We start from the raw sequence: 16798 nt of genomic DNA on the forward strand, positions 1-16798 counted from the left end.
GAACTGCATAAGCATTTGAGAGAATGCGGACAAGTGAGGTAAACAGGAGAGAAAAGATGCCCAGCAATGTGGCAGAAGGCTGGAACCAGAGTAGAGACAGAAAGAAGCCATCGATGAACATTCCCCAGAGTAATAAGAATGGAGGGGATTTTTAAGGCTGAGATTTCCAAGGGTCCACTTTAAGTTATTGCTGTATTGTATCGCAAACCCCTGGCTCACATCAAACCTCATCAACGTCTGCGTACCTAACACTAACATCAGTGGGGCTCTGGTAAATAATGAGGTCACTTTAGCCAAGCAGGTTCCCAGAGTGTGGAAAAGAGACGTCACAAGCAGACACACTGTGTAAAAGAGATCCATCCAGAACTCGGCAAAAGCAGAAATTAGAGTTGGCAGTGCCTAGGGAAATGTGAGTTTTCTATGAATCCCGAAAGACAGGAAGGTCGTGGGGAATTCCGCCATATGTAGGAGAGGAATTCAAGCTAACAGTTCTTGGAATCTCTGAGGCCACAGCTTGGATGGCATGTGTCTCACTGTTGAGCCATCTCCATTTCAAGCAACACTGTACTCATCCCAATCCTCGCTGCCCTACAACTGTTCCTACCTGAGCAGGCTTGCGCCTCATTTTAACAACAAACCATTAACCATTACCAAGCAACACGCCATGCCAGGCAGAGAGGTAAGCACATTATATCAGTATCTCCTTTCACATTCAGTACAACAAAAAATATACTCCGTTCTGTAACAGGTAAGAAAATGGAAACTCAGAGAAGTTAACAAACCTGGTTAAGATCACAGTGCTGGGGCGCCTGGGTGGCTCAGTTGGTTAAGCGACTGCCTTCGGCTCAGGTCATGATCCTGGAGTCCCTGGATCGAGTCCCGCATCGGGCTCCCTGCTTGGTGGGGAGTCTGCTTCTCCCTCTGACCCTCCCCCCTCCATGTGCTCTCTCTCATTCTCTCTCTCTCAAATAAATAAATAAAATCTTAAAAAAAAAAAAAAAAAGATCACAGTGCTGCTGAGTGGGAAGGATAAAAACTGAACTCATCCGCTCGAGACAAAACCCTTGCTCCTTACGGTTCGCTTACTGCATCCTCAAGCCAGGAGGTCCCTTTCTATAGGTGAATGCTTAGCTTCTAACTCCTAATTTGCCACTGAATGCTCTCTAAGAAGCCTTAGCCACAGTACGAGCTGATACCCAGTAAGAAACAGTTTTAGTAGATGATTTAATATTCTCCCAAAGCTAAGAAAATAGTCATTGAATGAAAATCTGAGAATATGTACACACTTGGTTTTGTTCGGTTTGGTGTTTTCAGTTTTTTGGGGTTTGTTGTTGTTTTACACTGGTTGTAAATAGAAAGGTATGGCCAAATATCGATCAGAAATCTTGCTAGGAAGATGCCACAAATATCTTGGGAGGGATTCAACTAAATGAGAGCTCCTCAGGAATGCTGACTACACATTTTAAAGTAAGAATGAGAAAGCAACCCAGTTATTTTCTTCATATAGTCACTTCCCAAGTTTACTTGGTTAGTTTGTCTTTCCTAAATCCTGAGACCTGACTTTGGACAAAGTAATAGTATGACTTGAATAATGAAGAAACTAGAATGAGGAAAGGAAAAAATACAGGAAATAATCCAGTGGCATCACTATTCATCAGATAGTTATTTTAAATACACTTCTCTAAAACTTAGGTTATTGAGGTAACCCAAAATCTTTTCAGATAATTCTGTTTGCATTTAGCTTAGAAAAATTTCAAAGGTTTAAATACAATCACATTTATCCAAATCACTTTACATATTAACTCCCAGGTTTCTAATCTACAGGCATTAATTCATCTAAGCATGAACTTGAGTTGATATTTATAAATTATTAACAATTTACAAACTAGCTTTTGAGCTGTCATCTAAAAAAGGGCATGGCCTCTATATGTTACCAGACATTGGAATAATTGTCCATTACTTTTTTTTTTAACTTTTTACATTTCCAGCCTTTCACAAAGCAAGGTTTTCAAATGATTATTAACAAAGTTTATAATATTCAATCAAGTACTGGAATTTTGTCAGTACTCAAGCTAGAACTCAGTGCTTATATAGTAATCACATCAGATAGCTACCCACACATGGGATCAAGACCCCAGTGTTACATTTTATCCTCTTCACATAAAAGTGCTTTTGTATCATTCTTGGGAATTTTTCCATAAAGAGCAAAGGAAGTATTCAAAATTTACAATTAGAATCTTATCTCTCCTTTAAGATAAATTTTAGGCAAGCCATTTGAAGGAGGAAAAGTTACTTTAAATTCTTAGAACAGCTCTTGGTCATTTTATGTAACAAAATAAAAACAAGTTTTAGATATTCACCAGGGCTCCAGGCATTCTTTTCAAAAGGCTGTTTTAATATACACCAGGGCACTGAGACACATTGTCTTGAAAAAATGTTTAGAAGATACAATCTGGATTTGCCTACTAAAGAGGGTTCTTTCAAACAACAATGATAATAATAATAATAGTAAACACTCAGCTTATACAGCATTTTATAATTGGAAAGAATGTTCCCATTTTCTCTTTCATTTAATTGACGTACCACCATGGAAGCAAGACTAACATTATCAACCCTAATTTACCAGTGATGAAACTGATGTTCAGAAGTTAAGACCAGATAAGACTTGAAAGGTGGAGCATTATTGTATAGATCCCAATTCTTGACACTCAATCCAGGATTCTTCCCTTATGGCCACACTGCCTCCTAGAGTGATGTCATATACAGTGATTTTGAAATTCATGTTAAATGTTTAAGAAATGGGAAGCTCTCCTGGACATATACTTACACCAAATAATACTAAAGTAACCAAAATTACTTTATGGTATCTTCAGGGTTTTTATTATTGTTCCAACCTATTCTTACAATAAAGGATAACATGCTTTGAATTTACATTGCTGTTTGAATGGAAAATAATTACTCCATAGCTTTACTTTCACACATCCAACCTTCTATACGTCTATACTTCTATAAAATAAACTCTGTCATAGATAATTTCATAAAATTAATAATTCAAATCTATCATTCTAGATTTAGGATCTATGCCTAGGAAGGAAACTGTATAAACAGCTACATAAGTTAATGCCAAACTCTTTTTCAAAGTTTTATACCAAGTTACACTCACACTCCCAATATATAAGAATTCCCATGGATCCATATCAGATCTTGGTAAGGTCAGTAATGTTGTAGAATAGTATACAGCAGTATAAATAAGATATAGCTACATATCACAACAAGAATGAATTTTTAAACATTACATTGAGGTTTTTAAAAGAAAATGACAAAAGCCTTTATAGAGGTCAACAAAGTTCAAAACCAGACAAATGTAAATAAATACATGGTAAAACTACTTTTAAAAAAACAGTGGAATAATAAACACAAAATTCTAGATGGTTTTTTCTTGGTGAAAGCAGAAATATGGAATTTGGGAGAAGTACTTACATAATTATATTTTACCTATATTCTTTTGTAAGTATAAAATAACGTAAAATTTGTATTATTAAAGTGATGTGATAACATCATACAAGCCTTCACATTGCAGTAAAATCTTCAAAGAAACACTATTTCTGCCAAAATAGTCAAGAATTTTGATCTTCCTAAGAGTCTCACCTAATCCTTTGATATTTCAATCATACTCTTTTGAAGGGCCTCTCTTGTCATTATCATGGTGATAATTGCCTGATCCAGTCCTGTCATAGCCTATTTGTCTACAGGTTTATGTGATAACTCAGATCTTACTGAGCCACTTGCACTCACTTCATGGAATCCTGCACCCTTTGCAAGATTGTGCATTTTGCATTGCATTTGCATGTGATTTTGAGATGTTCCCGAAAGACAGCAAAAGACTTATCTACCTGATGCCAAAGAGTGGATTGACAAATCATTAATAAATATTCTCATGGTTTTGACAGCAACCTCATAACTGCAGGAATTGTGATAATAAGCACTACACAAGTTGGATTCTTAAACATTAAGTACAATTCCTAACCTGTACATAGCCTCAGACTGCCTTTCAATGAACTGACCGATGAGAAACTAATGAACTGCTGGCCCCTCGAAGTTGCTATAAAGAAAGTAAGGCCATTTATATGGAAAACTCTGTAAACATTCAAGTTTACTTAATCATATGTTAATATTTTAAAGAAACTTTATTCCTGAGCAGATTGCAAGAGAAAGCAATTACACAAATGAAACAATATTTATTTCCACTTAGAACCAAATGAACAAAGCACATCATGACAAATAATAAAGGAATACTTCACTAAGCATGTCCCAAAGATCACTGGAAGAGGTTCTCGTCTGCTTCCTTATTAATAGAGTCCCAGTGAATTAAACTGCAAGCTCTTCAAACTATGTTGAAAATAGGATTCACTCATTTTCAACTTTACAAGAACATATCTACATTAAATAAAGTTAAGGCTACCTACCTATGTAAGCCATGCCCAAATTGAGAATATTTGGGGTTTGTCATGTATTTTCTTTGTATCCCTGGAAATCAGGGTTTTATTCTAGGAAAAGAAACTGGACTAAAAAAGATGAGAGGTTTAAAGTCCTTTTAAAAATTGCAGTATTTTTATAATCGCCACTAGCGCACTGATTCGAATTTTCTTCACAGAGAGAAAAAGGCCCTGGAGGCAAAGGGCTCAGTTAGAGCCATTTGGGTGAATGCTCCAGTAGCAGTGTGATATCTGGATTGGTAGGTGCCCATCTGTGTATACAACCAGCAGGGCCGTCACTTCCACTATGTGGTAGATTCCTTTCAAAAACAACGACAAAAAAACAAAAAAGGTAAATGCTGTGGAGCCCAGGGAAAATGCTGTCAAAATCCACAAATGTCCCCACATTCAACAGAGCTGGTGATTATTGCTAAAAAGCTCCCCAAACCCAAATCTCCCCAGGTTCTCTATCTGCTTACTTTGTTTATATCCTATCACTGTTCAGGATACTACGCTGATGCTAATTATTCAAAGGCAGGAAGGAGGTCTGTATATTCCTCTGTCCCATGCTGTGACCAAATCTGAAAGCAGTAATACCTGCCAAAGCCGTGAAGCCACATCAGTAAAGTGAAATCCTCACACAGCTTTACTGGCAGGAAAATTACTCCCAAGCACACCCAACCTCCTCTTTTGTAAAGAAAATAAATGCATGCTTTCCCCCCCTCAACTCTCTGACACGGACTCTAGTAACCTGGCTACTCTGCTAATCAAGGACTTTTCTGTCCTCGGAAGTATTTCATATCCCTCAAAGTCCTGACATTCCTACTCGGGAAAATTATAAACCATTATATATATGGGAGCGGTATTGGGGGGCTAGGGTTATTCATTTTTTTCTAACTTTACATGCTTTTATTAATAAATAAAGAGAATATACTAAGCATCTAACCTAAGAAGTGAGAAAAACAAAACAAACCCAAAGAAAATACAAGGAAATAATGGCCTACGACTAGATAGTTTTATAGATAATGTCACCATAACTCTAAGGACACATAACTCTAATTGTACACAAATTCTTTCACAGAACACAAAAAGAGGAAATGCTCTCTCATTTTTTTTTTAAGATTTCAGTTCTACTGGGGTATAACTGACACATAAAATTGTAAGATACATAAAGTATACATTGCGTGATCCTGCAACTCATTTTATGAGCTACTGTAACCTTAATCCCAAACTAGACAAGGGCTGCCTAACCTCACTTGTGAGCACAGATGTAAAAGTTGTGTAACAGAGGTCTGTCTGCTCTATTTTACCACTTTACATTGAGTATTTACTTTTTAATTGAGTTAAAAGAAAAAAAAACACTCTACTTTTTAAGAAAAATTAAACTGACCAAAGAAAGCAATGATACATACACAAAAGTTAGCTCTGAGGATGAAGGTAGATCCAATCTTAAACAATTAAAAGTATGTCAATCAGGTCCATTAAAGTTACAAATGACAGAAGCCAACTCAAACAAAAAAGAAGAACGTATTGCCTCATATAACTCATGATGTATTCAGACTAGGCTGTCAGGATTCTGTATTTCCAGCCCAAACTTGGCCTTTTTCTCAGGAATGATAAGAGTTCCCACCAACAGCAGGCCATCTTGCTTACTCCTAGCTAAGAAATTCCAGGGGGGTAAAATGTTGGTCTCCTTTCCAATAATTCCAACAACAACAAAAAAAAATCCAATAATTGGTCTCATTTGACCAGTATTAGTTACTTAACCATTTACTGAGTGGATAGGAGATGGGTCCCTTGTCCATTAGAGCAACCCCTCCTTAACTACACAGACTGAGAATATAGGAGAAAAGGTTTCCCAAATGAAATTCCAGATACTCTAAGGAGAAGAGAAAGGGGACTGATGCTGAAGAAGCACAAGCAATAAGACAACACAGTCAACTACTGCTCAATACCTTAAAAGAACGAAGGAAAAACACAGAGCAGTTCAGCTCACCTGCCCAGTGCTTCCTCTGTAATAAGGTGCCCAGCAATCAGAATTTAAAGATATTTGCCTACACCACCAAGGAATCTGAAGAATTTTTCACTCAAAGTGACTGCAAGTTGGAATGTTGGCAGGCATTCCGAGTACAAGAGCAGACCGATGAACTTCGACTGTGAACTCCATTTCAAGGAAGTTTTCACTTGTGAAAGCTGCTCACAGATCGTACTTGGAAGAGAATTATGCCTCATATGACACCTTTGTTGGAGATGCTTTCTGTAGCTCATTTAACGTATTCTCAAACACACCTGTTGACAAGGACATGAGTGCAGTTGTCCTGGACTTTGATATCAAGTATCAAGAAAACTCAATTTCCAGGCCATGTATATTCAGGAGTGCTTTTTCACATTCCAAAATGACACACTATTGCATGAACTGACTCAGCTGCAGTACTTCTTTAAAAGTATAATCTAGGGGTGCCTAGGTGGCTCAGTCAGTTAAGTGTCTGACTCTTGATTTCAGCTCAGGTCATGATCTCAGAGTGGTGAGATCAAGCCCCGCGTCAGGCTCCCCACTGGGCGTGGAGTCTGCTTAAGATTCTCTCTCTGCCCCTCCTCCCCCAATAAATAAATAAATAAGTATAATCTAAACATTTAATTTGGAAAGTTTTATTCTATCAATACATTAGCAGAGCCTATTATTTTAAGTAAGAACTATCTACTTCTTATAACACAAAATTGTTAAGTCTGACACCCCCTGAGTTCTTTTGTTGTTTTCTTAACACGGTGAATTAAAGTACTCGTCAGAAAAATCAATAATGGAATATTTGCTTCTAGAAAACAGAGTGCATTTAAAACAATGCAATTACTCTTGATTATTATTCTCTAAGAAATGCTTTAATTTCTCCATCTTCTCTCAACTCATTTCTGATAAACAAAAGGCAGAATAATGGAAGTATGAGCAAATGTCATTCCTTTGGGGTACCTTCTAGATAGGTTGATTCCCAGGCATAAATCTCAATCTCCTGATTCTGGTGACATCCCCATTTGTTCCTTCATAGATGGAACTAGGATCCCAGAACGTCCCAATACATGGCAAAACATGACCTACTCAGACTCTAGAGAATCTGCTCAGTGACGGCTCTAACTCCATAGAGCTTTTCTAATTAACATAGTACAATTTATTTTTACCTGTATTTCCCTAGGAGGGCCAACGACTTTCATCACCATAAGACATCGGCTGACATTTGAAATCAATTAACTTTTGCATCAAAAAACTAGAAATGCATTTTAGAAGATCTTTGAAAATTTAAACAGCTTTACACATTAATCAATTGGGTCTCCCGGAGAATTTAGTATGCCTATGGCTATTTCACAAGAGAGACCTAAATTTTCAGAAGTTATGTGTAAAGTTTTCCTACCTTCTTTGAAAGAAACGCGCTTTTGAAATTTTCTTTATAGATCCTTCTTGATTCAGCAAACAGAAATGAATAACTATTTTGCTAGTCGGATCTCTCCAGTCAAAATTACTAAGCCACACAACATATAAAACACTGGCTAATATGAAAAAGTAGTTATAAACCCTTGTTACAATAACACTGTATTTACTTTTAAACTTCAGCCCCCCACACAGTAAAGCCACATATAAGAAATCATCGAAAGGATGTTTACATGTGGTCATTCTTGTTTTTACAAAACTTCTTCCTTCGTTAAAAAAAAAAAAAAAGCTGTTTTGTTTTCAGTGAGCAAACTGGCATAATAGTATCAAGACTGCAGCAAAGATTCATATGTACACATTCATATGTATCCTGGATGGCACAGTCAGCTAACCAACCGACTGGGTTTCCGCTCAGGTCAGAATCTCAGGGTGCTGAGATCGAGTCCCTCATGGGGCTCTGCGCTCAGCCTGGAGTCCCGCCTAGGACTTCCTCTGACCCTCCCTGCCACTCCAGCCTGCGCACGCGCTTTCTTTCTCCCCCCCCAAATAAATAAATCTTAAAAAAAAAAAAAAAGACTGCAACAACAACAAATGATTTCCTCCCTGTACATATAAAAAATAAATAAACTTTACACAGTTAATCTATAGAGTTACTTGGTTCCTGAGTGTAGGAGGGCAACAGTGAAGAGTAGACAAGATAAGCAGCTGACAGGACCAACTCCATATCTGGTATTTACTGGAAATGAAAAACCAGGAGGTCACCAAGGTGTATGCCTCTATTCTGTTGGCTTAAAAGAGCAGTGCTCGTTCAAAAAGATGATGAAAAGACCCAGAGAGAGAAACTCTCAGCGTAGCATTCCTCAAGGACGGCAAGCACAATTGATGTAGGTGACTGGAGCCTGGCGCCTAATGACAGCAAGGCAGTAACACCTGATGTGGGAGATTTCAAAGCCAGTTACGCCACCTCCCAGCACAGCTAGGAGTGGGAATAAAGAGAAGACAGAGGAGATGTGTCTCAATGTATTGCTAGTACAGCCCCCCAAAGTCTTAGATTATTATTCATAAAGTTCATTGCTCCTATTTAAAGCAGAACCGTATTGTAGTATTTATTTTCTTTAAAGTTCTAAATCCTAGATGTTGTCTAATTTCTACTAAGGTATATGTTGATATTACGGAGTCACACAGTCCTAATTCAAAATAAATTTGCAGGATGTAGTGGTTGGTTTTTATGAATTCTTTAAACCAATATACCAAAAGAGTGGCTAGCTGCTCCCAATTTTATGCTCACCAGAATATAAACAGCATATTAGTAACTCAGGATAATCTCAGCCATGAGATTCTTGTAACCAACTAGCGAGAACACAAAACAAAACCCGCCAATAAGTGAAGAAATTGATAGTCTATGGGGGAGTGTATCTAGTTAATAATTCTTCTGTAAAAATGTCTAACTTTACCAAAAACAAAACAAAACAAAACCAGACTGCAAGTTAAAATGGAATGCCCTTTTACTCCTGTAAAAACTACAGTAATTTTGAAAACTAATAGCCAATAATATTGGTTGGAATAAAGCACATACTCAAAACACTCTGGAGACAGTGAAAATTGGTGCAATCCTTTTTGAAATAGCTTGGAATTCTGTTCACCCCTCTTAACACAAACCTATCCCTAAAAACACCCTAAATATGTAAAGATCAAAAACACATATCCAACTCCATACAACATACTTGTTCATAATTCCAGATACTCTTTGTAAAAGGGAAAAGAGAAAAGCACTACAAAAGAGGAATAGTAGGAGCCAGTGTCAATAAGTTACAAAATTCATATTTTAATTATGTATTATATTTTATAAAATAGTAAACACTGGCAAATTTGCTAAAACCATACTTTCAATTTTTCCTTCTTTAAAAGGACTAAAAATGGTATTGAAAGTGTCATAGAATTTAATATATTCATATGTATCCATATATATTCATGTATATGAATATATTCATACATATTCATATGTATATTCATGTACATTCTTATTTTCATATAAATAAGTAATACTCATATTATGCATGATTTCTTCAAGATTAGCCACTCTAACCTATAGCTTTTCCACTAAGAAATGATTTACAACAGTTTCAAAATAACTTTTTGAAGAGTTTCCAAAATAACTTTATACTTATTATTTCAGAAACCTAGAATTATACATCATTCAGCCTCTAAATTTAACATTACTGCAGAAATTTGTTAACAAAAACCATAATTCTTATAGCTCATTGGTAGGAATTACAGGCTCTGGCTAACATACACATGAAAAGATGCTCAACATCAGTCATCATCAGGGAAATACAAATCAAAACTATAATGAGCTATCACCTCACACCAGTCAGAATGGCTAAAATTAACAACAACACAGGAAACAACAGATGTTGGCAAGGATGCAGAGAAAGGGGAACCTTTTTACACTGTTGGTGGGAATATAAACTGGTGCAGCCACTCTGGAAAACAGTATGGAGGTTCCTCAAAAAGTTAAAAATAGCACTACCCTGGGGAGCCTGGGTGGCTCAGATGGTTAAATGTCTGCCTTCAGCTCAGGTCATGATCCCAGCATCCTGGGATCGAATCCCACATTGGGCTCCTGGCTCAGTGGGGAGTCCGCTTCTCCCTCTCCCTCTTCCTCTCCCCCTGCTCATGCTCTCTCTTTCTCTGTATCTCTCTGTCTCAAATAAACAAAATCCTTTAAAAAATTGTTTTAAAAAAATAGCACTACCCTAAGACCCAGCAATTGTACTACTAGGTATTTACCCAAAGGATACAAAAATATTGATTTGAAGGGATATATGCACCTGATGTTTATAGCAGCATTATCAATAATAGCCAAATTATGGAAAGAGCCCAAATGTCTATCAAGTGATGAATGGATAAAGAAGATGTGGTATATATTTATGTAATGGAAATTACTCACCCATCAAAAAGAATGAAATCTTGCCATTTGCAACGACGTGGATAGAACTAGAGAGTATTATGCTAAGCAAAATAAGTCAGTCAGAGGAAGACAAATACCATATGATTTCACTCATACGTGGAACTTAAAAAATAAAACAAATGAACATGGGGGAAAAAAAGAGACGTAAACCATGAAACTGATTCTTAACTACAGAGAACAAACTGAGGGTTGTGGCGGGGGGTGGGTTAAACAGGTGATGGGTATCAAGGAGAGTAACAGTTGTGATGAGCACTGGATGTGGTTATATAAGTAATGAATTACTAAATTCTAATAATAATAAACCTGAAACTAATAGTATACAGTATGTTAACTAACTGAAATTTAAATAAAAACTTAAAAGATTAAAAAAAGAAGAAATTACAGGGTCTTAAGTCACACATGCATTGGTGTAAATTCCACCTTCACCACTTGACCTTGAGCAAGTTATTTAACTTCTTTTTAACAGTCCCCTCATCGAAGAACTTGGAATTTGTTCATTCATTATCTACTATTTACTAAGCACATACCAGGTGCCATAATAGCTACTATCCTAGGATTTAACTTAGAAGAGGAAAACAAAGTCACTGCCCTCGTAGAGATTACATGCTGGTAGGATAATACCTCAGAAGGCTGTGCTGGGGAACCAGAAAAAAATACTTACGAAGCCCTTTGTGAGGTGTTGGAAACAAGGATGCACTTGAAGACGGGATTGATAATAGTTATTATTATCTCACAGGATTGTTGTGTGAAATAAACGAGCTAATTCATACCAAGCACTTAGCCTTAGGTTAAAAAAATCTCTATATATCAGCTACTATTACAAAATAATTAACTTTATGATTATCTCTGACACAATCTCTATTCACTGGCAGTGGTAGGTGAGGAGAATGAAGAATGCCAAGATTTTTCAACTCCTTTAAGAAATGACAAACCCTGCGGTGCCTGGGTGGCTCAGTCAGTTAAGCCTCGACTCTTCATTTCCGCTCAGGTCATGATCTCAGGGTTGTGAGATGGAGCCTCCCTCCCCCACTCAATGGGGGCTCTGCTTGAGATTCTTTCCCACTGCCCCTCCCGCCCACGCGGGCATGCGCAGGCGCTCTCTCTCTCAAATAAATAAATCAATCTAAAAAAAAAAAAGAAATGGTAAACCCAATGTTGTTTCAGGTCCCCACTCAAAAACGTAAGGAAAAGATGTCAAGGTCCATCTCACCCCTTCATGTCAAATCACACATGCTAGTTTCCAACATTAGCCTGCCTGATTGGTCAACATTACAGGAAATACATAACATCAGTCATTCTTTGTTTAACTTTTAGAGCTCAATGACAGAAAACTTAGGAGGAACTTCATAATTTGAACAAATACAATTAAAGGGATAAAAAAAACAAAGTGTCCTTTGTGCCATCACACAAACATCTGAATTGGCTACTGTATGTTTTTCTGTGAGAACCATGCCCTTTGTCCATCTTTAAAAACTGCTTTAAGGGGTACCTGGGTGGCTCAGTCGTTGGGCGTCTGCCTTCGGCTCGGGTCAAGATCCCGGGTTCCTGGGATCGAGCCCCGCATCGGGCTCCCTGCTCCGCGGGAAGCCTGCTTCTCCCTCTCCCACTCCCCCTGCTTGTGTCCTGCTCTCGCTAGGTCTCTGTCAAATAAATAAATAAAATATTAAAAAAAAAAAAAACTGCTTTAAAATAAACAGCTTTGATCTGTTACCACAATCTTAATCCTCTTTCCTGATGCACTAAACTTGATTCTGCTTATATCTGATCCCAGAGGCACAACAAGTGAGGCTGTGGGAGATCAAGAGAAATGGAGCCCACCGGGGACCAAAAGGCACGGAGACACTGGATTCTTTGTGCTGAGGCCGGGCCTCAAATTCAGGAGTTCAGCTACTGCACAAAGAAAGCATCAAGCTACAAGGTGGAGGTGTATCCACATTTTTAAACTCACATGTGAGAAGCCAAGCAGGTAGATTGTCATAAGCCAAAAAACAAAAAAAAAGGTTTGTTGTCTGTTTCTCTCACTGGAATGTAAGTTAAGAAGGACAGGATTTTGTTTTCTTGCTATGTGAATACAAATGAATGAATAATAGTTTCTAAAGTTGAACCAAGTCCAAGATGAAAGAGTTTGGCCGATCTTAATTGTTCCCAGCATTAGAAGAAATGATAATTATGTGTCATGATGGAGGCTTCAGCTAATGCTACAACGGAAATCATATTGCAATGTAAACGCATCAAATCAGTCTGTTGTATACCTTAAACTTCCACATTGTTGTATGTCCTATAGGTCTCGATTTAAAAAATAAAAAACAAGTTCAGCACACTCAAGAGAAATAAGAGCGATTCCATGGTAACACAGGACCTCTGGGCAGGAAAGGAAGATACGAAAATAGAGAAGCTCACACTCCACCTCCTCCGCAGTCGACACACTCCAGGCCAACACCACAGAGGCCCTACACGGAATTACTATGAAATCCGCAAAGAGTGGAATTCACTGGGGCATCCTATTTCTCAGGTTCAAATACAATAAGAAGCTACGCTTTTCATCATATCACTTACCTACCTCTAAAAATAACATTTAAAAAAACAAAGTATGCTTAAGCACAAACTATGTGCCAGGTTTATATGTTTAAAAAAAAGGGGGGGGTCAAATAGCTGCTATCACTAAGGATGCCCGAAAGAAAGTGCTAAATGTGTCTAAAGTTAAAAAGAAATAACCTATTATGATAATACTGCAAACAACAGCAGAACCACTGCGAGAACTCAGCCATGGGTCAACTTAGAAAGTGTCAAGATTTTACGCTGGCCAACAAACCAGTGGTGCTCACCAAACTGTATTCCATGTGTTAGAACCTTTAGATAGAAAATAATAATGCTCTCTTGAAATTACCTTTCTTTCCGACTCCTTTCCTTCCTGACATTTGGCATTATCACAGAGAAATTGCCATTATGTAGCTTTACACTTTGGTTCCAATTTAAAGCTAAATCACTGAGAGAAACATGGAAAAAACGCTGAAACCTGAATCAGGATACAGGCTCCTATCCCAGCTCTGCCATTACCTCACGCCAAAACCCTGGACAAAATCTTAACTCCTCTGGACTTCTGTTTTCTCATGTGTACAGTTAGGATATTAATGGTAAATCTAAAATTCCGTTAATGTTATCCAACTCTTTTTTTTGGGGGGGGAGGGAGAAAGTAGGTCCTTAAACTGGAATTGATGAAGAAGGGTCTCTAACATCTCCTGGCATAGAGAAATGACCACCCTGTCTATCTGCATGTGTGTGTTCGTTTTCTATTTTTTTTTTTAAGATTTTATTTATTTATTTGACAGAGAGAGACACAGCGAGAGAGGGAACACAAGTGAGGGAGAGGGAGAAGCAGGCTTCCCGCTGAGCAGGGAACCCCATGTGGGGCTCGATCCCAGGACCCTGGGATCAAGACCTGAGCCGAAGGCAGACGCTTAACAACTGAGCCACCCAGCGCCCCTCGTTTTCTATTTTTACAAAGTAAATTACCCCAAATGTAGAGGCCTACAACAAGACTATTAGCTCACAGTTCTGTAGGTCAGAAGTTCAGCATGACTTCGCTAGGTTCTCTGCTTAGAATCTCATACAAAACCGAAAACAATGGGCGCCTGGGTGGCTCAGTCGGTTAAGCGACTGCCTTCGGCTCAGGTCATGATCCCGGAGTCCTGGGATCGAGTCCCACATTGGGCTCCCTGCTCTGCAGGAAGCCTGCTTCTCCCTCTGACCCTATCCCCTCTCATGCTGTTTCTCTCTCTCTCTCTCTCTCTCAAATAAATAAATAAATAAAATCTTTAAAAAAAAAACGAAAACAAGGTGATGGCTATCCTGCCTTCTTCTCTGGAGGTTCTAGGCCAGAATTCACATCCATGCTCATTCAGGTTGCCGGATTATCCTGTTTTCTTGCTACTCTGAGACTGACATCACCATGGTCTCACTGGCTCTCAGCAAGGAGCCACTAGAAGCCTTCTGCGTTCCTTCTCACATGGCCCCTTCCATCTTCAACCCAGCAATGGCCTTTTGAGAAGAGTCCCTATTAGGCTTGGAAATTCTCTGACTCCATCTTCTGCCACTGTTAAAGAAAACTCTCTGCTTTTAAAGGGCTCAACTTTTGGGGTCAGGTCCATTTGCATAATCTCCATATCTTAAGATCAACTGATTTGGGACTTTAATTACATCTGCAAAATCCCTTCACTATAGTACCTGCATTCATGTTGGGTTGAATAGCCAGGAGAGGGGAACGCAGGGGAGCCATCTTTGAAGTCTGCCTATGACATGTGGTGTCTGTTCATGTGCGCATGCGTGTCTCTCCCCTTCACAAAGCTGGAAGCCATGGCCATTTTTATATCCCCATTACACACATAAGTGCTGAAAAATGATGCGTCCCATATCTGTCCAACAAACTACCACCCATTAGACAAAAACACACATGGCGCCAAATGCTATTAATTGAGCCCTAGAAACTCAAGATGAAATAGAAATGCAATGTACCTACCTCAAAGCATATATTTTAAATACTTTATAAGACAGATGGATAAAATGTTGATGATGTTGGTTGTTTCAACACAAATGCTAGATACAAATCAACAGCTAAATAACTGAGCAAGTGAGGAGAAAGAATTTTACAAATGCACATGCAGTTCTTAGTTATTCCAAAACTCTAGTGTCCCGTACCTTTTACTAACAGCTACAAAAGCTCTTTTTATCACTAGAAGAAACTTCTAATACAAATGAAAAAACCCCTCCTTAAATATATTCCATAATGCTTTCAGTAGCACAGTAAGACAGGCAAACAATGCTTTCTCTATAGCCAGGGCCAATAAGTATTGCAATTTAGGATCAGCACCTTGAATAAGTGCCGACAAGCAAACAGACTGCCCATGTAAAGAACAGAACAAAAGAAACCAATCATTCTGCCACAGTTCCTAATTCAGAAGGCTGAAGCATTTTGCAGTACTTCTTGAATTTAAAAGGGGGAAGGGAGGTTAAAAAATGTGTACTATATTCCTAGATGCTCTGAATAAGCCACTGAGTTAATACCAATTCAAATAATTTATTCCTTAGCAGCTATTTGCCTGTTCTGCATCTTCATAAAAACAAAATGGTATTTTTTTCCCAAAGCATAAATAATCCCATTCTTTTGCAGGCTGATGTGACATCTGCATAAAGATAATTAATTCCTATCTTCCGCTATTATCTATTTGTCCGCTACCAAAGGGTAAGTGGTGTTTTCTCTAGGCTCTTGTGTGCTAATGTACAATGTTTAGTGGTAATAAGCATTTTAAGCTACTGAAGAGCAGCTTCAAAAGAACATGAAATTAACTAAACATACATCACAACACTGTGCTATTTACAACCGGCTCCCATGGATAATGAAACTTCACTTAGGACACCCTATTTCTGTTCAGTCAACACATTTCAAATACTATTAAAGGGATCACTACCTGCAAAGGACCTCAGCTGATATAATCTAACTTCATCTTGTAACACGGGGGGTTACAGCATTCTCCGTGACAGTTGTCTTTTCAGATACTACAAAAGGGTTTCTGCAACAACTGTTATCTGTCCATCTCCAGAACAACCAGATAAGATTTAAACATCACGCAACGCACGGCAGGAACTGCTTTAATTTGGGGTTGTCTGAACTCTGCCTGAAGAATGAAAAAATTAAAGGGCACACACATGAACAGAAGGCAAAATAAATCCCCATTGTGTTTTTCAAGATGCTCACTGGTGCCTTATTCTTTTTTTTTTTTTTTTCTTCCAGCAATAAAACAAGATTCATACTCTGAGTATTTCTTCAATCTGAACCTGAGATTGTAGTATCTTTTGTATACAGTCTTTCACAACAAAAGGAAAGCCAATGAGCATCAGGACCCCCCCTCAAATACGTATGAACTTCCCTCTTTAGAA

General features: G+C 38.1%; 1 protein-coding gene across 2 annotated transcripts in view; it reads right to left on the reverse strand.

Annotated features, from left to right (window-relative positions):
* Positions 1-16798, reverse strand: part of TMTC2 (transmembrane O-mannosyltransferase targeting cadherins 2) — a 395147-nt gene that overhangs the window by 330142 nt on the left and 48207 nt on the right. The window lies entirely within an intron of this gene.

Source organism: Mirounga angustirostris, unplaced genomic scaffold, assembly GCF_029215605.1.
Source record: "Mirounga angustirostris isolate CCGP_5_RB_7025 unplaced genomic scaffold, mMirAng1.0.hap1 SCAF_5, whole genome shotgun sequence".
In the NCBI taxonomy this organism is placed as follows: domain Eukaryota; kingdom Metazoa; phylum Chordata; class Mammalia; order Carnivora; family Phocidae; genus Mirounga; species Mirounga angustirostris.